The sequence below is a fragment of the Somniosus microcephalus genome, chromosome 31 (assembly GCF_052327205.1).
Source record: "Somniosus microcephalus isolate GS21.2 chromosome 31, FLI_Smic_1.0, whole genome shotgun sequence".
Lineage (NCBI taxonomy): Eukaryota > Metazoa > Chordata > Chondrichthyes > Squaliformes > Somniosidae > Somniosus > Somniosus microcephalus.
In genome coordinates, this window is record NC_141017.1 from 26,595,860 (window position 1) to 26,619,535 (window position 23,676).

A 23,676-nucleotide genomic window follows, 5' to 3' on the forward strand; every position below is an offset into this window, starting at 1 on the left:
CCTCGGGTTGGTGAACTACTACCATAAGTTCTTGCCAAATTTGTCTACAATTTTGCACCCACTGAACGCCCTGCTGCAAACTGGAGTAGCATGGAAATGGAGTGATGAGTGTAAGCATGCCTTTCAGAAATGTAAATGCCTAATCACTTCAAAAGAAGTCTTGGCCCACTACAATCCAACACTACCGATTCGGCTGGCATGTGATGCGTCTCCCTATGGCATTGGAGTGGTGCTGTCGCACAAATTCCTTGACGGTTCAGAGAGGCCAATAGCCTTTGCGTCACGCTCGTTAACCTCAGCCGAGCGTAACTATGCCCAGATTGACAGGGAGGCCCTCAGCCTGGTGTGGGGGGTGAAGAAGTTCAATCACTATCTGTACGGGCAGAAATTCACCCTACTGACTGATCACCAGCCTCTTGTCTCCATTTTTAACCCAAAGAAGGGTGTTCCGGTGATGACGGCGCAATGGCTGCAAAGATGGTCACTTTTTCTAGGGGCACATCAGTACGACATAGAGTACAAGGGTACGAAACAGCATGGAAACGCTGATGGGCTGTCGCGCCTGCCGCTGCCTACGGTGGAGGATGCACCTGCAGTGGACCCTGTTGAGATATTCCATTCGACCATAGTCGAATGTCTACCTGTTACAAACTCAAGTATAGAGAAGGAAACCCGAAATGACCCGACACTCTCTCGGGTCTATGATTTGACGGTGAAGGGATGGCCAGCACATGGCGACTCACTGTTGCCAGCATTCTCGCCAAGGAGAGAACAGCTGTCAGTGTGCCGGGGGACCTTGATGTGTGGATCCCGAGTGGTAATTCCACCCAAGTTGAGAGAAAGAGTGCTCAATGAGCTTCATGAGGGTCATCTGGGAGGGGTAAAAATGAAGAGCCTAGCCAGGGTGTTTGTGTGGTGGCCGGGAATCGATAAAGAAATCGAGGAAATGACCAAGAGATGCACAGGTTGCCAGAAAGTCCAAAACGCTCCACCACAGGCCCCGCTACACCCATGGGAGTGGCCCTCATCTCCATGGCAACGGGTACACATCGATTTTGCTGGTCCATTTATGGACTCAATGTTTTTAATCGCCATGGATGCACATTTGAAATGGCCTGAGGTCATCAAAATGTCCTCCACCACCACGGAGAAAATTATTGCAGTCCTACGGACCATCTTCGCCAGGAATGGCTTGCTAGAACAGATTTGCTCCGACAATGGACCACAGTTTGTGTCCGAGGATTTCCGGAGGTTTTTGAGGAATAATGGGGTAAAGCATTACACATCCGCCCCATATCATCCAGCCACAAATGGATTGGCTGAGAGGTTTGTTCAAACCTTTAAAAAAGCAATAAAGGCGATGTATAACGACAACATACCACTGCAACACAAGGTGGATAATTTCTTGTTTGCTTACCGGAATGCGACACATGCAGTCACCAACCAAGCTCCAGCCATGATGTTCTTTAACCGCGGGTTAAGATGTCGCCTGGATTTGCTCAAACCAAACATAAGACGAGATGTTGAGAATAAGCAATTCCAGCACATCAATGAAAAGCCAACCAGGAGCTTCACGATAGGGCAACCAGTCTTGGCCCGCGACTACCGAACAGAAAAATGGCAGCCACGAACGATATGCACACGGCAGGGACCCCTAATGTACACAGTGGACGTTGGAGAGAGCATCGTGAGATGCCATGCTGACCAGATTCTAGAGTCACAGGAACAAGTCAAACCCATACCACGAGCATGCGCACCTGGTGATGAACCCGAAGTACAGATTGCGTCTACCTCAGAATCAGTGGTATTGGAAGCTGACGAACCAACCAATGACAATGAGCCAGAATCGACTCCGCCACAAGAACAGGATACTCGAGAAAGGCGCTATCCAGACAGGATCAGGAAGCCTCCTCAAAGACTGAATTTATAAATGATTACTTTCAGCTGATGTATATAGTACAAAGAAAATTGTAATTGTAATTAGTTATTATTTAATTGTTAAATGAATGTTATGTACTGTTTATCTAAAAGGGGAGGAATTGTTGTGTATGTACCTTTAAGAGAGAACTGCTTTTATGCTGTAGTACCGGCAGTGACCACACCTGTATATAAAGCTGTAGCAGGCTTCTGTACTTTCAGTTCCAGCATACTCTCTGTTCAGTAAACACCTCTTATTACCGTTCTCCTGCAGTCCGTGTGTTATTGATACGTGGACACTACAATCTGTGAGTGCTTAGTTGTGGCAAGAAGTGCAAATGGCTTGCACATGTCCGCCAAGAGCCTTGACAGCCATTTTGTTTTGGTGTATGCGTTGCTCGTTGTCTGAGGGCTGAAAGGAACTGAGGTTGTGGAAAAGGAAAAAAAAGGCCAAAGAAACGTAAGTCAGAAGGAAAAATAGAAGCAAAGGAGACTGAGCAGGGAAGCAAAGTAAGGTGGGCAATAAATTATAAATTCAGAAACCGGTCTGTCAACATCTGAAAGAGAAAGACAGGTTAATGTCCCAGGCGGGTCACCAAAAGTCATCTTAACATTGTTTATAAATCACAGTGTCATGATTCTACGTTTCTATCTGAACCTGCCAACAGACACTTTCAAATTCGAAGCTGTTGGTCGGTTACTTGTGATGTAAATAAAACTTTCTGCCGACCATAAACACTTATTCCTGAAAGTGTTGCAGGGATCAGGAGAGTCTAAACAACCCAGGCAAGATCCGATGGATTCTTTAAATTAACGTCAGTGCTTCTGCCCAAAAGATCTGGGAGCAAAGAGTCGCCTTAAAATGTTTTGAAGCGCACGGGCGTGCACACACACTCATACACACATACACACAGACACAGACACACACACACACACAGACACACAGACATGGACACACAGACACACACACACGGACACACACACGGACACACAGACACGGACACAGAGACACACACACACACACACACACACGGACACACACATGGACACACACACACACACACAGACACACACACACACACAGACACACAGACACACACACACAGACACACACACACGGACACACACACACACAGACACACACACACGGACACACACACACACGGACACACACACACAGACACGGACACACACAAACACACAGACACAGACACACGGACATACATGCACGCGTGCGCACATACACTCATACACTCATGCACACATACACACATGGATACACACGCACACAGACACACACACATGCACACGCTCACGTACACATACATGTACACAAATACACACGCACGGATACACAGACACACGCGTGTGCAGACACATATACACATACACACATATGTGCACACATGTGCACACACACATAAACACACACAAATATATACACACACCAATATATACACAAATATATATACACATATACACACCCACTCACACCACACACACACACAAACACAGATATATCACACAAATATATACTGTAGTAACCTGGGAGGTTATGAGTAACCTGATCCACCAGGTGGTGCTGTGGCAATTGCTCTCCTGAGTTAAGTCTGATCTGTACTGTGGTACTCTTTGTTTTTGCTGCCTCATGGCAGAAGCTTTTATGTGCAAGGGTTGATTAAACTATGTTACGGAGTTAACCTGTGTCTGTCTCCATCTATGGCCAGCTCAAGATACCACATATGGCGACGAGAATAAAGGACGGAAGAGTTTTGGTGGATCAGTCATAGTTAGGGAGTATTCGGAAGAGGTGCTCGGGTTGGTTAGCAAACTAGTCGGAAAAGCACGAGGCTAGGCCGCGGGAGTCGAAACGGAGTTTGATTTTTTGGCTGAAGTGACCGGACTCCAAGGATGGCAGGAACGGTAGGCTCCGTGGCACCTTTTGACAGCAAGTCGCAGTCTTGGGAGGAGTATATTGAAATACTGAGCCATTTCTTTATGGCAAACGAGGTTGACAGTGCTGAAAAGAAAAGGGCCATTTTACTGAGTTGTGTGGGAGCGCAAACCTATACACGGATGAGGAATCTGCTGAGCCCTGAGCGGCCAGGAGAAAAATCTTTTGACGAGTTGGTGAGTCTACTAAAGAATCATTTCAATCTGAAACCTAGTGAAATAGTACAGAGATGGAAATTCAATTCGAGGATTAGGAGGCCGGAAGAAAGCGTTACTGAGTATGTGGAGGAGCTTCGGAAGCTCGCACAGGACTGTAATTTTGGAAATGCGCTCACAGTCATGTTAAGGGACAGACTAGTATGCGGAGTTAACGATGACAGTATACAGCAAAGGTTGCTGTCAGAAGAAGGATTAACGTTTGAGACGGCACTTAAAAAAGCACAAGCCATGGAGACGGCTAACAAGGACATTAAGGACTTAAACAGTATGAGCAAGGAGAAATGGAGTAAACCAGGGGGAGGAGCTGTTTTCAAGATGGAAGCTGGCGCGAAAAGTCCACCAGTCGGGGTTGGGGATTGCTACCGATGTGGCGGGACGAGCCATTATGCAAAGGACTGCAGGTTTGCAAAGGCAAAGTGCCACAATTGTGGAAAAATAGGGCACTTAAAGAAAGTCTGTAAAAGGGCAGTGAGTGAGAGAAGCAGTGCTAAAGGGGCAAAGCATGCAAAAGGGGGGAGGGAGAAGTACACAAAGCGGGCAAATTACATACAAGAGGAGGAAGAGTCTAGTGAGTCTAGTGAGGAGGTTTTCACTGTATACAGTATAGGCACTTCAAGGCCCAACGTACCCCCTCTCACTCAGTATTTGATAGTGAACGGAGGTCAAGTAAAGTTTGAGATTGACACCGGATGTAGTGTAACCATAATGTTGCAGACTGAGTACGCCAAGCTATGGGGGGAAGCAAAAGTACCAGAGCTAGGTACATGCCCCATTAGTCTCAAAACCTACACAGGACAGAAGGTGGACATTTTGGGGGCGGCCGAAGTACAAGTGGAACACAAAGGAGTCACCAAAGAGCTTACGGTGGTAGTGGTAGCAGGGTCAGGGCCAAACCTGTTAGGGCGAGGGTGGATCAGTGAGTTGAGTGTGTACTGGCAGGCAATGAATAAAATGGAGGACAGTACAGAGGCACTGCAAGAAGTGCTGATGAAGCATGAGTTAGTGTTCAAGGACGAACTGGGCACCTTAAGGGGAGCCACAGCCAAGAGTCATGTAGCCAGTGATGCCACGCCTCGTTTCTTTAAACCAAGGTCGGTACCTTTTGCAATGAAAACCAAGGTTGAGGCGGAACTAGATCGCCTGCTAAGGGACAAAGTAATAGAACCAGTGAAATTTTCAGACTGGGCGGCACCAATAGTCCCGGTATTGAAGCCCGACGGTAACGTAAGGGTGTGTGGTGACTATAAGTTAACAGTGAACAGAGTATCATCACTGGAACAGTACCCCATTCCGAGAATGGAGGACATGTTAACATCGCTCGCTGGGGGAGAAAGATTCAGCAAACTGGACATGAGTCATGCGTATCAGCAGATATTGCTAGATGAAGAATCAAAAAAGTTTGTCACAGTGAACACGCACAAGGGGCTGTTCACGTATGCCAGGTTACCATTTGGTGTCAGTTCTAGCCCAGCAATATTCCAACGGACTATGGAGGGCATTCTGCAGGGCATTCCAAAGGTGGCCGTGTACCTAGATGATATTCTGCTAACAGGAAGTGACGATCAGGATCACTTAAAAACACTGGACAAAGTGCTACAGCGGCTGGAAGAGGCGGGGCTACGCCTGAAATGGAGTAAGTGTAGTTTCATGGAGAAGGAAGTTACATTCCTGGGACATCGGGTGGATGCCACAGGCCTCCATCCATTACCAGGGAAAGTGCGGGCAGTGCAGGATGCACCTGCACCCACCTCAGTGACTGAACTGAAAGCCTATCTAGGGCTCCTGAATTATTATAACCAGTTTCTTCCAAACTTATCGATGCTGCTGGCACCCCTGCACAAACTGCTGAGAAAGGAGGAGCCATGGCGTTGGGGGCCAGAGCAAGTGAAAGCATTTCAGCAGTCAAAGGAGCTACTTCAGTCCAGCAGGGTGTTGGTGCATTATGACGAGAAGAAGGAGCTGATAATGTCCTGCGACGCATCACCCTATGGAGTGGAGGCAGTGTTGGCCCACCGCATGCCAGATGGAGCAGAAAGGCCCATCGGGTTTGTTTCACGCATGCTCACAGCTGCGGAAAAGAACTATTCACAGCTTGATAAAGAGGGATTGGCCATTATATTTGGAGTAAAGAAATTCCATAAGTACATATATGGGAGGAAGTTTGTAATCAGTACTGACCACAAGCCTCTTATTAGCTTACTGAATGAGATGAAAGCGGTGCCTCAAATGGCATCACAGAGAATAATGAGATGGGCAGTAATACTAAGAGCCTATGAATATGTGATCACGTACAGAGCCGGCAAAGAAAACGGGAACGCGGATGCTCTCAGCCGCCTGCCTCTCTCAAAATCTCCTCGCAGTACTTCCCCTGAGGAGCACGTCCTGATGCTGGATCAGGAGATCAGTCCCCTGATGACTTCAGCGCAAATCCAGGGCTGGACAGCCAAGGACCCCGTTCTGTCAAGGGTCCGTGAGTATGTGTTGAAAGGCTGGCCAGATCACCGTGAGGGACCGGAGTTCGCGCCGTACAGACAGAGACAGCACGAGCTCAGTGTCCAAGATGGATGTGTGCTATGGGGAGCATGCATCATAGTCCCAGAGCGGGGACGCTCTACTTTGATGGAACAGTTGCATCAATCGCACCCAGGAATGACTAGAATGAAAGGACTGGCTAGGAGCTACCTGTGGTGGCCTAACTTGGATGCTGAAATTGAGTCAAAGGTAAAGTCATGCACTATATGTCAGGAACAGAGGAAAGCGCCTGCCGGGGCACCACTCCATCCCTGGGAGTAGCCCAGCAAACCCTGGAGGAGAATTCACATAGACTATGCGGGACCTTTTATGGGCAAAATGTTTTTGGTGCTGGTTGACGCTCACTCAAAGTGGATCGACGTTTATCCAGTGAGCTCGGCAACGACTGATGCCACACTGAATTGTCTCAGGAACAGCTTCAGCATGCATGGTATTCCAGAAATGATTGTATCCGACAATGCACAGTGTTTTGTTAGTGAAGGGAGCAAAGAATTCATGGTAAGGAATGGAATCACACATGTCACCTCGGCTCCATATCACCCAGCCTCAAATGGGTTAGCCGAGCGAGCCGTGCAGACTTTTAAGGAGCTCATGAGGAAGAGCTCAGGTGACACCCTGGAGACCAAGCTCAATAGAGCCTTGTTTAGTTATCGTATAACACCCCAAGCTACCACTGGGCTTTCTCCGGCTGAGTTGATGATGGGGAGAAAGTTGCGGTGCACGTTAGACCTGATACACCCAGATCTCAAAAGCAAGGTTGAGACAAAACAAACAAACCAAAAAGCGTACCATGACAAACATACTAGAGCTCACCATTTCGCCATAGGGGACTCTGTGTACACCCGGAACTTCGGTTATGGACCTAAATGGATACCAGGACTAATCCAGGACATTACAGGACCTGTGTCGTACTCCGTGTTACTAGGGGATGGTCGAGGGGTTTGTCGACATGTGGATCAGCTTTTCAGCCGGCAGCAGGGGGAACTGCCTCAGGTGGAACAAAGGGCAGTAGAGGAGGCTGTTACAGGATCCAGCACGGCTTATAAGGTGCCAGTGGACACTGGTACTGCCAGGCCACAGCGGGACAGAGTAAAACCAACATCAGAGACTACTCCAATCTCAAGTGCGAATGAATCTGAGAATCCACCACAAGTGGAATTAAGACGTTCACAAAGGATTTGCAAGCAACCAGAAAGACTTATACAAACCTGTTAAATTAGTCAGGGGTTAACCATGGTTAGAGCATACTGGTTAATTAAAACGTAGTACCTAGTAAGGGTTATTGTTTAAGAATTGCATACGGCAATCTTAAGGGGGGAGGAGTGTAGTAACCTGGGAGGTTATGAGTAACCTGATCCACCAGGTGGTGCTGTGGCAATTGCTCTCCTGGGTTAAGTCTGATCTGTACTGTTGTACTCTTTGTTTTTGCTGCCTCATGGCAGAAGCTTTTATGTGCAAGGGTTGATTAAACCATGTTACGGAGTTAACCTGTGTCTGTCTCCATCTATGGCCAGCTCAAGATACCACATATACACACACTCATAGACACACACATATACAAACACACACACACCTCTGTAACTCAGTATCAGAAAGGATCCGTTAATACTGCAGGCCCTACATTGCAAAATGGGAAGCCACAAGCTCCTGTGTCCGCCCACGCCGCAAAGGTAGTGAAATGTATATTTGGCGATTTTCGGAGAATTCAATCTCAGAATTCAGATCATGCAAAAGAAAAAAATTCACTGTCTCAATGGTCACCATTGTCGCAACCCCTTAGTTGAATTATTTATTGAAAGAAAAAAAAGAAAGACTTGCATTTCTATAGCGTCTTTCACGATCACCGGATGTCTCAAAGCGCTTCACAGCCAATGAAGTACTGTTTGAAGTGGAGTCACTGTTGTAATGTGGGAATGTATTGCCTCCCTCCAGCTTTCTTCCTTCTCTCCTGAAGGCACTGACTTCTGCAGGGCCACATTTCCCCAGCCACTGGCTATCTTCCAGCACTTCACCCGTTTTCATGTCTTGGTCTATACAGTTAGTGTCAGCTGGCTATTTGACTGCAGGAGTGCCGCGGCTAGCGCTGCCATTACCCTAGCTGAGGGCAACACTCACGGGGTCAAACGTAGGATGATTGAACTAGGATTTTCATACCTCACCGAGGTATGTCCTCTGCATAGCTTCCAAACATAACATTTGGTTAAACAAATTCACGGCTGTAAGCAAGATTCCTTAACTAAATATTTCGGACAAACATAAATGTGGAAAATAGATTTTATTTTTCAGGCAAATACTTGAGCACCTCAGTATCCATGGCGACAGGGGCAGGCCTACGTTCTTTAAAAACAAATGGAGATGATTCCTCTTGCCTCGCGTGCCTGATCTGGCCCATTCGCACAGCGAGAGACACCCAAATCTTCACAGGCGTGTGATAAATTTATAAAGTGGGGATGTTTAGTCAGCATCCAGACAAAAATAAACAAAGTTGAGAGCCGTATTAGCCCAACTGAGGGTTGCCAACTCTGGTTGGTGGAGGGATGTCATCCAAGAGGTTTCATCCCATGATCTCCCACCTCCCACCGGCCCACCCAGTCAAATGGTCTTTTATTTTTGCTGTTGCTGCATTTCCAATATTTTTATAACGAGTCAACAAAAGTATTCAAAGAAAACGAAGCGAAAACGAAGCATGGCAGATGCAATATAACGTGGATAAATTTGAGGTTATCCACTTTGGTGTCAAAAACAGGAAGGCAGATTATTATCTGAACGGCAATAGATTGGGAGAAGGGGATGTGCAACAAGACCTGGGCGTCCTTGTGCACCAGTCGCTGAAGGTAAGCATGCAGGTGCAGCAGGCGGTTAAGAAGGCAAATGGTATGTTGGCCTTTGTAGCGAGAGTGTTTGAGTACAGGAACAAGGATGTCTTGCTGCAGTTGTACAGGGCCTCGGTGAGACCACATCTTGAGTATTGTGTGCAGTTTTGGTCGCCTTATCTGAGGAAGGATGTTCTTGCCATGGAGGGAGTTCAGCGAAGATTCACCAGACTGATACCTGGGATGGCAGGAATGACGTATGAGGAGAGATTGGGTCGATTGGGCTTATACTCGCTGGAGTTTAGAAGAATGAGAGGGGATCTCATTGAAACTTATAAAATTCTGACAGGACTGGACAGACTAGATGCAGGAAGGGTGTTCCCGATGGTCGGGGAGTCCAGAACCAGGGGTCACAGTCTAAGGATAAGGGGTAAGCCATTTAGGACAGAAATGAGGAGGAATTTCTTCACCTAGAGAGTGGTGAACCTGTGGAATTCTCTACCACAGAAGGCAGTAGAGGCCAATTCATTAAATATATTCTAGAAGGAGTTGGATATATTTCTTAAGGCTAAAGGGATCAAGGGATATGGGGAGAAGGCAGGGACAGGGTACTGAATTTGGATGATCATGATCACATTGAATGGCGGAGCAGGCTCGAGGGGCCGAATGGCCTACTCCTGCTCCTATCTTCTATGTTTCTATGTTTGAGATGAATACACGTTCCCTCCCCACCCCCACCCCACCCTCCGGAGATTCCTGGAGACTCCAGGGCAATCCTGGAGAGTTGGGAGCCCTTGGGCAAAACGAGTCTTTCTGCTGAAGAACTTCACCAAAAAAATTGGGAAATCCCACTGGACTAGTGTCAATTTTTTTTTTGCTAAATTATTGGAAAGGAACTCGCCGGAAGGTTCCATTGTGGTAACATTTTTGGGGCTTTTTTAGTGAACCGTTTTAGAATTCTACACGTCACAAAGAGATTTGAGATTTGATGCTTTCTCCCTATTCTCGCTCTGTTTTTTATGCTTTAAGTAACTGACAGCTCAGAGTAAGGGTCGCTGAATTTTTTATTGCTGATTTCAAAATTTGAATTTCTTCAGGTTTTTTTTTTCAGCTTCTGTTATGAGCATCAAGAGTTGTGAGGGAGGGGAGGGTGAATTGGACCCCCAAATCACAGCGGTAAATTCAGAGAAAATCAGTAAAATTTATCTGGAACATTGCCAAGACTCAAGGGACTAGAACTTAGGAACAGGGGTAGGCCATTTAGCCCCTCGAGCCTGTTCCGCCATTTACTGAGATCATGGCTGATCTATGACATGACTCCATATACAAGGCTTCTTCGGCAGCACCTCCCAAACCCGTGACCTCCACCACCTAGAAGAACAAGGGCGGCAGGCGCATGGGAACGCCATCACCTCCAAGATCCCCCCCAAGTCACACACCATCCTGACTTGGAAGTGTATCGGCCGTTCCTTCATCGTCGCTGGGCCAAAATCCTGGAACTCCCTCCCTAACAGCACTGTGGGAGCACCTTCACCACACGGACTGCAGCGGTTCAAGAAGGCGGCTCACCACCACCTTCTCAAGGGCAACTAGGGATGGGCAATAAATGCTGGCCTTGCCAGCGATGCCCACATCCTGAGAATTAATTTTTAAAAAGGCATTCTTAAGCTGCTGTGGGAGCTTGCTGTGCGCAAATTGTCTGCTGCGTTTCCTACATTATAACAGTGACTACACTTCAAAAAGTACTTCATTGGCTGTAAAGCACTTTGGGACGTTCTGAGGTCGTGAGAGGCGCTATAGAAAGTCTTTTTTTTCCTGAAATTACAACCCTAAATTCTTTTAATAGTTCACAGCACCACTTTTACAAACATCTGTTGCAGTTCCAATGTTTTTTTTTTATCAATGCTATTGTGTTTAAAAAAAAACCTTTGACGTAGACAACACTGTTGGCAGGAACATAAAGTGAGTCACATTTCGCCACACCTGAAAATACAGAATAATTGTCGAGTTTGGTTTGGCTCGGATGCGCAAAATTATATATCTAATCGCCTTCTATAATCATGTCTTGATTTGTCGCAGTAAACCGAGTTCTCTCACTGTATTTTTGGCACCCCCCACCACATATTGCACAAGCTGAATCCACCTTCAAACTCTACACACCGCAGTTGAATTTGGCACGGGGAGCTCGGGCCCAAAGATATGTATGGAGCTCTGGGCTGGAGTCTCAGCGCCAAGAGTGGGAAAGATTAGCAGACGAGTTCCAGGAATTGGGAAACAATCGCTGATCCAATCGAAGAGTTTGTGGTGAATATTGGTTTCCTTATTTAAAACAAAAAAAATTGAAATGATGCTTAAATTGGAAGTAAGCTTGGAGGAGACATTTTGGCCTAAAAATTAGTTTGGGCCAGACTTGGTACTGGGCGACTATGAGCGGGACTGAACGTCTGGCATTTTCTGTTTTTATTTCCGATTCACAGCATTTCAATATTTTTTTTTTAGTCATTTTGACTTAAAACAAGGCCAATTTTCTAGAGTTACTGGGCCTGTTCAAGATTCCTTATTTTGTTCGATTTATTGGGTTAGATGGAAGACATTTATGTTGGTATGCAGTCAGAATTAAACCCAGCCTTTGTGCCAGACAGGGAATATTCCCCTGTGGTGTAAGGAGGAATTACTTTACTAAACTGCTATAGGTTTATAATGAAAATTTATTGAGAGAATGTTGCTTTAACTTTAAACGCAGATAAAAACAACACAACCTAATCTATGACACGAATGTCAGACTGGGTTTTAGCCAGGGTTGTTACTAAGGACGATCTCACTGAGGTTCAGTTTGAAATCATTAAATATTTTTCCCATGAAGTGGCACTCTGCAAATATTGGCCAATGGGTTCACTATGCTTTTCACGCCAAAATTGTTTGCTTGGCGTTTGACCACTTCATTAAAAATGGGCTAACACTGCAGTTGGCGGCTGTCCCTTCAACCGTCTAGGCCCTAAGCTCTGGTCTTGGTGAGCCTGTATGCAAGGGCTCACCTTAGAACAGAGATTGTCAACTGACAATTCATCTGTCAAAAATTTTTCCACAGATGAAGTGTTATAGGCTGACGTCATCTGTCACCGGCTTTCCCTTAATTGGCCGGGGCGGGCTTAACAAGGCCAATCAAGCGAAAATAGCGTGGGTTGGCCAGACGTCGCTGGGGGCGGGACTGAAACCCAGAAACCAGAATTCCCGCCTCCAGCACGTCTCCATTGAGAAAATCCAGCCCCTACTCTGTAATCTCCTCCAGCCCCACAACTACCCCCTACACCCCCACCGAGATCTTTGCGCTCCTCTAAATCTGGCCTCTTGTGCCTCCCTGATTTTAATCACTCCACCATTGGTGGCCGTGCGTTCAGCTGCCTGGATCCTAAGCTCTGGAATTCCCTCCCTAAACCTCTCCGCCTCGCTACCACTCTTTCCTCCTTTAAGATGCTCCTTAAAACCTACCTCTTTTGACCAAGCTTTTGGTCATCTGCCCTAATATCTCCTTTTGTGGCTCGGTGTCAAATTTTGTTTGATAATCGCTCCTGTGAAGCGCCTTGGGGCATTTTACTACGTTAAAGGCGCTATATAAATGCCAGTTGTTGTTGCTGTACTGCAGCACAGCTCAACGTGCTCTCTCCAGACACAACCCAAGATCGAGTCTAAACCCCTAACTGTGTTGCTAAGTATTTTTTCCCACAGTGGGAAGGTCCCATTCACCCATCATTACATTTTGTTGAAATCCTGGTGACAATACTTGCGCCTTGTGCAGGTCCGCATTTCTGATTTAGTGCTTTTAAAATGGAAACAAGGGGTTAATTTTATTTGGACAGCAATTGCCTCCCAAACTGTAACATTTTAAGTGGACTGGAGGCTTGCAATATTTACTGTATGTGGCACTGACTATCCTGTTGAAGGCTGGGACAACTCCCTCCAACACCACCCCCTGCCTCCCCCGCCTCCCCCCACCCCCAGATGAATAAAAATAAACATTTGCAGCAACAAAAAAAATGACACCATTTGCCAACCTCAAAACAACCCCAGCTGTACACAGACATATTTATGTCGAGCTGGCATCATTTCAGGCGACTTTTCTCGCTGCCCATGGATCACATGCAGGGATGAGGGTGAGGAGAGGGAGATCCCAGTCGACCAGCCCAAGGGAACTAGAAACCGATGGGTGTGAGCTGCGGGTTACAGGCTGGGTCTCGGGGGGTGGGGAGCCTCTCTCATGAATTTACTGGAGGCAAATTGGCCACGGTGCACGGGCACTCTAACCCCAGCAGGGGAAATGACACAGTGGCCCAGAATTTGCTAAGACAATAACGGCGATTTCAATGCCGCTCGCTGTTATTAGGGTGTAAATAACCCAGCAGTTTGTGGCGAGGAAGAGATACGGCATGAGTTGTGAATCGCCACAAACTACTGGACAATTTGCGCTGCTCCGCTGTTAGCCTCGCGAAAACGGGAGCTCGCCCCCAACCTCACCGTGCGTGTCAAGAAATTGTGGGATTTGCGGCGTAAATACGAGTTAACCTGGCCGCGGAAAGTTAGGGCTGGCATTTAACGACGTAAGGACCCTTTTCATGACGTGATTTATGTTCCTGAAATGCCACCCAACCTCTCCGGCCCAGAAACAGAACAACTGAAACTGTGGAGTCTCACTCCTGCAAGTAGTAAATTGTTCCGAGAGGTTGTTACAATTTAGAATTTTATGTTTTATAATTTTTTATCTTACTTTTCCTTTCTGTCAGTTTTCTCGCACACTCTTAATCCAGTCTTTCATTCCCTCTATTTCTCTTTAGAATCATAGAATGGTTACAGCACGGAAGAAGGCCATTTGGCCCATTGAGCCCATGCCGGCTCTCTGCAAGAGCGCCTCAGCTAGTCTCACTCCCCCACCCTTTCCCCGTAGCCCTTGCAAATTATTTTCCTTCAGGTACTTATCCAATTCCCTTTTGAAAACCACGATGGAATCTGCCTCCACCACCCTCTCAGGCAGTGCATTCCAGATCCTAACCACTCGCTGAGTAAAAAGGTTTTCCCTCATGTCGCCTTTGGTTCTTCTGCCAATCACCTTAAATCTGTGTCCTCTGGTTCTCGACCCTTCCGCCAATGGGAACAGTTTCTCTCTATCTACTCTCTCTAGACCCCCTCATGATTTTGAACACCTCTATCAAATCTCCTCTCAATTTTCTCTGCTCTAAGGAGAACAACCCCAGCTTCTCCAGTCTATCCACGTAACTGAAGTCCCTCATCCCTGAATTCATTCTCGTAAATCTTTTCTGCACCCTCTCTAAGGCCTTCACATCTTTCCTAAAGTGCGGTGCCCAGAATTGGACACAATACTCCAGTTGAGGCCGAACCAGTGTTTTATACAGGTTCATCATAATCTCCACGCTTTTGTACACTATGGGGGCAATTTTCCCACTGGAGGCGGGTTTTGGTTTGGGTGGGTTCCAAAACCGCCTCTACTGATAGATTTGAAAAAATTGCGATTTTTTTTTTCCCCCCCTGATTGGCCAGTGGATTTCAGAGGTGTGGGATGCCCTGGGTCAATTAGTGTTTTGGGACTGAAACTCGTCTCTGCTGACATCACTTTTCCAGCCTGATTTAAGGGCTGCTTGCTGCCTTGGCTCATTCCACTGGATTTCTGTTAAGCCTACACCACCTGCAACTTGTTCTGAGATACCGCTATGTCCAATTCCAAGGCAAGGGCCTCCCCGAGGTTCTCGGATGAAGCGTTGCAAATGTTGGTTGAGGGGGTGAGAGGTAGCAGCGAGGTGGTCTTCCCCTCATCTGGGAGGAAGAAGAGGCCTGCCAAAGAAACCAAGGCTGTGTGGGTCCAGCTGGCAAGGGATAGGGGAAAAATTCGGTATCACCCCATTTGGGGCGCCGTTATCGGCCATGCGCAAAGTTTAGCGCCTGGCGCTAATTATCGCCTCCGACGGCAAACTTGGCTTTTATCGCCCCCCTGGAGGTGATTGGAGTGCTAAATCAGGCGCTACACACCTGTCTTAAGGCGCAAAGGCCGAGGAGCGAGGCGCTCCCTCAGAGCGCTGGCGAAGCAAGGAAGGGCAAATCAAAATGAACCTGCAAAGTGCTGCTCAGTACCCAAAACTCCTTCACACAGCGTTGAATCTCTCCAGAAGTCTCTCTCTCTCTCTCAGAATGCGTGGTGCAAAAATGTCACCAACAAAAAAAGGCAGGAAGCGGTCGCCTTTAAATAGCGCTCCCCCAGTCCCTTTCTGACTGCAAAACGCTCCCCTCAACCTGTCGTTGCTAGCGGCAGGCGGTAAGGCAGGGGGCGCCACTCAATATCCGGTCCGGGGCGCTACCGGGGCATTGCACACTTGACTGACGTCACAATCTGCCAGCGCAGGAGATCGTGGCGGTAGTGTTTAGCGCCGCCGCAAAATGTCTAGTTAATTTCGTGAGCAGCGCAAACATCGCTGCGCCCGGGCGCTAGTTGCTTTGCGCCCCATTAGCGCCCTCTTAAGGCACTAACGGAAGGCGCAAACAACTGAATTTTTCCCTCTAACCTCCAGGTCTGTGTCCAGATTGGGTGAATGTTTATGTGTATTGATGAAATGCCATCCCTGTTGGAAAGCATTAAAATGATTTGATGGCAAAATGTTGGCGTGATGGCATCTGTTCTTTCACCTTAGGCAGCTCCACATTGTGGGCTCCGCCACACTTGCATTGTCAGGTTGGTGGCCAGTGTGAAAGGAGGCCAGGGAGTCATGTCCATTGTCTATGATGTCTTAAGATGGAGCCAAGGACATGTGCCAACATGGACAGCCTATGCAAATCTGGCCAGGATATGTGCATCCCTTGCATCACGGGCAGCCATGTGTTCGCGTGCTGCCACTGCTGCTGGTCGATAGACCGGTGCTCGATCCTCCTCCTGCTCCTCCTCCTCCTCCTGCCCCTCCTCCTCAGCCTCCTCATCCTCCTCCTCCTCCTCCTCCTCATCCTCATCTGAGGATGCCTGGAACTGAGCCACTTGTTCATCAGGAAGCTGCAAGCCACGACGCTGTGCCATGTTGTGCAGTGCACAGCAGACCACGACCATTCTGGAGACCCTGAATGGTGTATACTGCAGGGCTCCACCTGATCGGTCAAGGCATCGAAAGCGCATCTTCAACAACCCAATGGTTTGCTCGATGCTGGACCTGGTCGAAGTGTGGCTGGCGTTGTAGCGCTCTTCAGCCTCGTTAGCTGGCCTCCTGATCGGCGTCATTAGCCAATTCTTCAGGGGGTAGCCTTTGTCACCAAGGAGCCATCCATTAAGTTGGTTTGGCAGATTGAAGAGCGGAGGAACACTAGAGTTCCACAGGATGAAAGAGTCATGGCAACTACCACAGAACTTGGCACCAACATGCAAGAACTCCTTCTTGTGGTTACACATCAGCTGTACATTGAGGGAGTGGAAGCCCTTGCGGTTGACAAAAATAGCTGGGTTTTGATGGGGTGCCCTAAGGGCCACATGTGTGCAGCCTATGACGCCCTGCACCACTGGCATGCCTGCCATATTTGCAAAGCCAACTGAACGTACGGTTACACTTGCTTGATCCCTTGAGAACTGGATTGTGCGCCTTTGCGAAAAGGGCATTGGTAACCTGCATGATGCAACTGTGGGCGGCCAACTGGGAGATACCGCTGATGTCTGCTGATGATCCTCGGCAGGAGCCTGAGGCAAAGAAGTTGAGTGCGGTGGTGACTTTGACAGCCACTGGTAAGGGGTGTCCACCCGTTCCTCTGGGCACCAGGTCTTGCTGCAGCAGTCCGCAGATTTCTTGAACAACCTCTCGCGAAAGTCTCAGCCTCCTTTGGCACTGCTGCTCACTCACGTTGAGGTAGCTCATCCTCTGTCTGTAAACCCTCTGTCGGGGGTATCTCCTGCGGCGAGGTGCCTCGATGCGCTGGTGCCTTCTGCCCTGTGCAGCATCAGGTGGGTGAGCAGGAGGTTGGGGTTCCTGCTGCTGTTGCTGCTGAGCTGCCTGGTTCTGCTGCTGCCGTGGATGCTCCTCATAGTGAAAGGAAATGAATGGTTCCCATGCTGCTTGCAGAGGCCTCCGTTGGGAAAGCGCTCAGTCCAAACGGGGAGAGGGTCTTCCAAGGAGGTCCCACAGTTGATAGATAGAAGCTGCAGCACCTCCGACTTCAGTAGGCCTGCTAAAAGTGCTGAAAGGCCTTTTAAAGCAAAGTTCTGCCACCTGCAACTAATCCCTGATGAAAGCTCCGTTTTAATGTTGGACCTGCAGCTGTGAGGAGGCCACCCACTTGTCAACCCGCCAGGATTAGCTGGCGTGGTTTAGGAGGTTTGTGGAACACGCTGAAAAGGTCAAAAAATAACGAGGGCCTCCCAAAATAGGGTTAGAAAGGCCCTTAACGACCATTTAAGGCTCTTAACAACCTCTCTGGCCAGCTGGAAGCAGGACTGGCGGTGGAGGGAATAAGAACATAACATAAGAACATAAGAAATAGGAACTCACTAAGACACTTTCAAAGGTGCACACAAATCTGTCCAAGAAGGCAAAGTGGTGACAATAAGTGTTTCAATGCTTGACAACACATTAACAGAAAGTTTACACGAACATTGGCTAAAACACCCAAGTGCCTACCCTTGTGTGTTGTTAGTTGGTATGATTGGACTAGGATGAGGGTGAGTGTGAGGGGTGGTTAGTGAGATGGGAATGTGATGCTGTAGATAGAGAGGGATGGGTGGAGGTGCAAGCTAAGCTGGTGTGAGTAAAGATGTGTAGGAGTAGGGTAGGGAAGGCAGAGTGATGGGGATGTGATGAGTGGCACAGCAGGATGAGGTTGAGTGTGGTTTGGCAGTAACGTTTCGTGATCTACTGAGATCATTGAAAGGTTTGCACCACTGCAGCCAGGCCTTCCTGACAACATCCCTGCTTGTGTCCTCCTGAGCAATGTACAACCAGGCTGTGTTGGTCTCCTGGGGAGGTCTCTTCTGCCCATGGGAAGGGAAGAGAACCTCCCTGTGTGCTGTGACTCCCTCCATAAGCATATGGAGGGAGACATGAGAGAGCCTGGGTGCGGCCCTGTGCCTCTGTGCAGTGCTTGTCAGTGTTTGCAGCACCTCAATGCTGTAGAGCACTGACAGCAGAACTGTCAAAATCAATTTGGACATGGCCCCTTTAAGGAAGCCAGCTGATGATGCGTCATCAAATGACATCATCAGACCCGCTTCCTGTTAATTGGCCAGGAACCTCGCAGGGTGGGCTTAACAAGCCCCATCAACAGAAATTCTTGTTGGAGGCCAGGATGCGAGGTCCCCACACGCCACGAACCCGCCGAAGTTGGAAAAATCCAGCCCCATGTCTGGGTCTGTTGTAGACCAATTGATAGAGATTGATTGCTATAGTTAGTCAACAACTCCATTATCGTTGGAGGTAGAAGGCAAACTAGATGAACCTTGGTCTTATTTTGGTCTAGCAATTCCCATGTTCCCCCAAGGTTACAGTGGGTAAGTGGGAGAACTCCCCTTGCAAAAATCGGGATGCTTTACCTCCAATTGGCCATTTGGTTGCATGGGTCACTGCACAGAGATCAGGAGCAGGAACGCTGGCTGAATTCCTTCCCACCCCCTAAACCAGGGACCTGTTATCGCAACCGAACTGACACGCAGGCTGCAGTCAGTTAACTCAATAAAGGCGTGATCCATTCTGATGAAGGATCCTTTCAGGAAATATCATGCGGGTGACGGAATCTTCAAGTTGCCCATCGTATGTTTATTATTTTTAACCACCTGTCCAAGTACGCAAAGCTAAATCTGGAAACTTTAACCCTTTAACTCCTGCATATTCCTTGATTGTTGAAATCTCCTTTTGACTTCAGCAATCTGTGTCAGCTGTGGCTCAGTGGGCAGCACTCTCTCTCGCCTCTGGGTCAGAAGGTTGTGGGTTCAAGTCCCACTCCAGAGACTTGAGTTCATAAATCTAGGCCGACACTCCAGTGCAGTGCTGAGGGAGAGGTGCTGTCTTTTGGATGAGACATTAAACCGAGGCCCCGTCTGCCCTCTCAGGTGGATGTAAAAGATCCCACGGCACTATTTTGAAGAAGAGCAGGGGAGTTCTCCTCGGTGTCAATATTTATCCCTCAGTCAACATCACTAAAAAAAACACAGTACAGTATCTGGTCATTATCACATTGCTGTTTGTGGGAGCTTGCTGTGCGCAAATTGGCTGCTGCGTTTCCTACATTACAACAGTGACTACACTCCAAAAAATATTTCATTGGCTGTGAAGCAATTTGGGACATCCTGAGGTCGTGAAAGGCGCGATATAAAGTCCCAAAAACATTGAACACCTATTAACAGATTGGACATTTAGCACATTTCAGTCAAAATTACTGCGGGGCTGGTGGGAGGGGATGATATGTATGTAGGGTTAGGATGCTGTTGTCAATTTCTCTGCAAGTACAGGCTGATGCTAGATGGTCCGTGCCTGCACGAGACAGGAACAGGAGTAGGCCATTCAGCCCCTCGAGACTGTACCACTCACATCCAAAAACACGCGGGATGCAAGAGTAGCAAAACAACTTCTAAAGCAACACAAGGTGGTATTGCTGAGTGTTAAAGCTGTTTTTTTTCTCTCTCTCAGGGCAGGAGAATTTGATATTATTGATCTTCAATAATTAAAAGCCAGCAGATCAGAAGATTCTGATATTCCCATTTACTCTAGACCTCCTCCAGACCCATCTAGTTCTGTAGAAGGGTCTTCGACCTGAAACGTTAACTCTGTTTCTCTCTCCACCGATGTTGCCTGGCCTGCTGAGTTTTTCCAGCGTTTTCTGTTGTTATTTCGGATTTCCAGCATCTGCAGTATTTTGCTATCCCATCTTTTGTTTAAATGCAAGAAATTACATTTGTCCACCCGAGTCCAACACCGGCATCTCCACACCATGGCCATCTTTAGTTTCTTTACTTGTCCCATTACTACCTCCCTTTTGTCTTTTAATCTCTCCTGCCTTCCACCCTATCACAGACTTCCCCTTTTGTTCTTTCGACCCCCATCCCCTCCCCCCATTTCCCTGCCTTTGCACTTGCTTAAAAACCTGTAACATCTCTTAACTTTTTTCCAGTTCTGACGAAAGGTCATCGACCTGAACCGTTAACTCTGTTTCTCGCTCCACGGATGCTGCCTGACCTGCTGAGTGTTTCTGGCATTTTCTGTTTATATTTTAGACCAGAGGTGAAACTGTTTTGCTACTTGTGTCAAGAGGGGAAGCAGCATCAGCAGTAAATGGAGAGGATAAAAGTCACAAATAAACATCTCAAAGGCCCTCACCTACAAATGAATTGCTTTGATGTGCAGTGGTTATTCCCATATAGATAAATGTCAGTCACCGCTCACACAAAAGGCTTTCGCCATCAGTACCTAGTGTTAGCTGTGGCTCAGTGGGTAGCACAGCTTCACCTCCTTGAATCAGGAGGTTGTGGGTTCAAGTCTCACACTGGCTTCAAGCTTGTTAAAGCTAGGCCAACACTCCAGTGGGAGTGCTGCACTGTCGGAGGTGCTGTCCTTCAAATGAGACATTAAACTGAGGCCCTGTCTGCTCTCTCAGGTGGATGTAAAAGATCCTATGACACTATTTTGAAGATCTCATTGAAGCATACAAAATTATTACAGGGCTTGATAGGGTGGATGCTGGGAGAATGTTTCCCTTGGCTGGGGAGTCCAGAACCAGGGGCCACAGCCTCAGGATAAAGGGTAGGCCATTCAGGACTGAGATGAGAAGAAGTTTCTTCACACAGAGGGTGGTGAATCTTTGGAATTCTCTACCCCAGAGGGCTGTGGAGGCTCAGTCATTGAGTATATTCAAAACAGGAGTCGATAGATTTCTGACTAGTAAAGGCATCAAGGGATATGGCGATAGAGCCGGTGAATGGAGTTGAGGGAGAAGATCAGCCATGATCTCATTGAATGGCGGAGCAGGCTCGAAGGGCCGAATGGCCTACTCCTGCTCCTATTTCTTATGTTCTTAAGAGCCAGGGGAGTTATCCCCAGTGTCCTGGGGCCAATATTCATCCCTCAACTAACTTAACAAAAACAGATTATCTGGTCAGCATCACATTGCTGTTTGTGGGGGCTTGCTGTGTGCCAATTGGCTGCCGCGTTTCCTACATTACAACAGTGACTCCACTTCAAAAGTACTTCATTGGCTGTAAAGCGCTTTGGGACGTCCGGTGGTCGTGAAAGGCGCTATAGAAATGCAAGTTGTTTTTTTTTCTAGGCTGAGACTCGCCTTCAGTGATGTGGTGTATTTGGATTTTCAGAAGGCTTTCGATAAGGTCCCGCATAAGAGATTAGCATGTAAAGTTAAGGCACATGGGATTGGGGTCACTGTACTGACTTGGATAGAGAACTGGTTGGCAGACCGGAAGCAAAGAGTTGGAATAAATGGGTCGTTTTCCGAGTAGCAGGCAGTGACTAGTGGGGTACCGCAGGGATCGGTCCTAGGACCCCAGCTATTCACAATATATATTAATGATCTAGACGAGGGAACTAGATGTAATATCTCCAAGTTTGCAGACGACACAAAGCTGGGTGGGCATGTGTGCTGTGAAGAGGATGCCGAGAAACTCCAGTATGATTTGGACAGGTTGGGTGATTGGGCAGATGCATGGCAGATGCAGTATAATGTGGATAAATGCGAGGTTATCCACTTTGGTGGCAAAAACAGGAAGGCAGATTATTATCTGAACAGCAATAGATTGGGAGAAGGGGAAGTGCAATGAGACCTGGGTGTCCTTGTGCACCAGTCACTGAAGGTAACCATGCAGGTGCAGCAGGCGGTTAAGAAGGCAAATGGTATGTTGGCCTGCGTAGCGAGAGGGTTCGAGTACAGGAACAAGGATGTCTTGCTGCAGTTGTACAGGGCCTTGGTGAGACCACACCTTGAGTATTGTGTGCAGTTTTGGTCGCCTTATCTGAGGAAGGATGTTATTGCCATGGAGAGAGTGCAGCAAAGATTCACCAGAATGATACCTGGGATGGCAGGAATGACGTATGAGGAGAGATTGGGTCGATTGGGCTTATACTCACTGGAGTTTAGAAGAATGAGAGAGGATCTCATTGAAACTTATAAAATTCTAACAGGACTAGACAGACTAGATGCAGGAAGGATGTTTCCGATGGCAGGGGAGTCCAGAACCAGGGGTCACAGTCTAAGGATAAGGGGTAAGCCATTTAGGACAGAGATGAGGAGGAATTTCTTCACCCAGAGAGTGGTGAACCTGTGGAATTCTCTACCACAGAAGGCAGTTGAGGCCAATTCATTAAATATATTCAAGAAGGAGTTAGGTATATTTCTTAAGGCTAAAGGGATCAAGGGGTATGGGGAGAAGGCAGGGACAGGGTACTGAGTTTGGATGATCAGCCATGATCTCATTGAATGGCGGAGCAGGCTCGAGGGGCCGAATGGCCTACTCCTGCTCCTATCGTCTATGTTTCTATGTTTCTACAGTATTAGCACAGTCAGAACGGTATCCGCTGCCTGGTTTAAACAGCAGCCACAGGCCGCCTCGTCAAAGTTGAGGAATCACTGGAAAACGATTGCATCAAATAATAAATTGTTTAAAACGTCAATTTAATTTTTTGTAAATAGCAAATACCCTGTAGAATGAACCAGTTGCCTTTTTATTCTGATTTATCATTTCTCTGAGTCAGCTCCCCCTCAATCTATAATTTACAAATGATGGACTTTAACCCTCCCGAAACCTGTCTTTTCATCAGTGCAGAAATAGGAATTTTGCAAAATCCGGGTAATACAGCAATCTCGAAATATTCCAAATGTGCAGGCTGAATCAAAATACTGCTGGGACACGCCTGACTTGTACAATTAGCACATATTAATCGGGGTAAAACTCTTCGAACAAATTTACTCCAAAATCTCTTTTATTTTATTTTTGAGTCGAATCCAACTATAATTTTCACCATCGTTCCCCGCAGATAGCAGGAATTTATAAGCAGTTTGGTTCGTTTAAATGCACATCGTGTATAAAACTCTGGAGCCTACCCTTCTTCCTAAAGTCCACAGGCTACAGGGTACAATCCTAAAGGGGGTGCAAGAACAGAGAGACCTGGGGGTATGTGTGCACAAATAGTTGAAGGTGGCAGGGCAGGTTGAGAAAGTGGTTAAAAAAGCTTACGGGGATACTGGGCTTCATGAATAGAGGTATAGGGCTGGA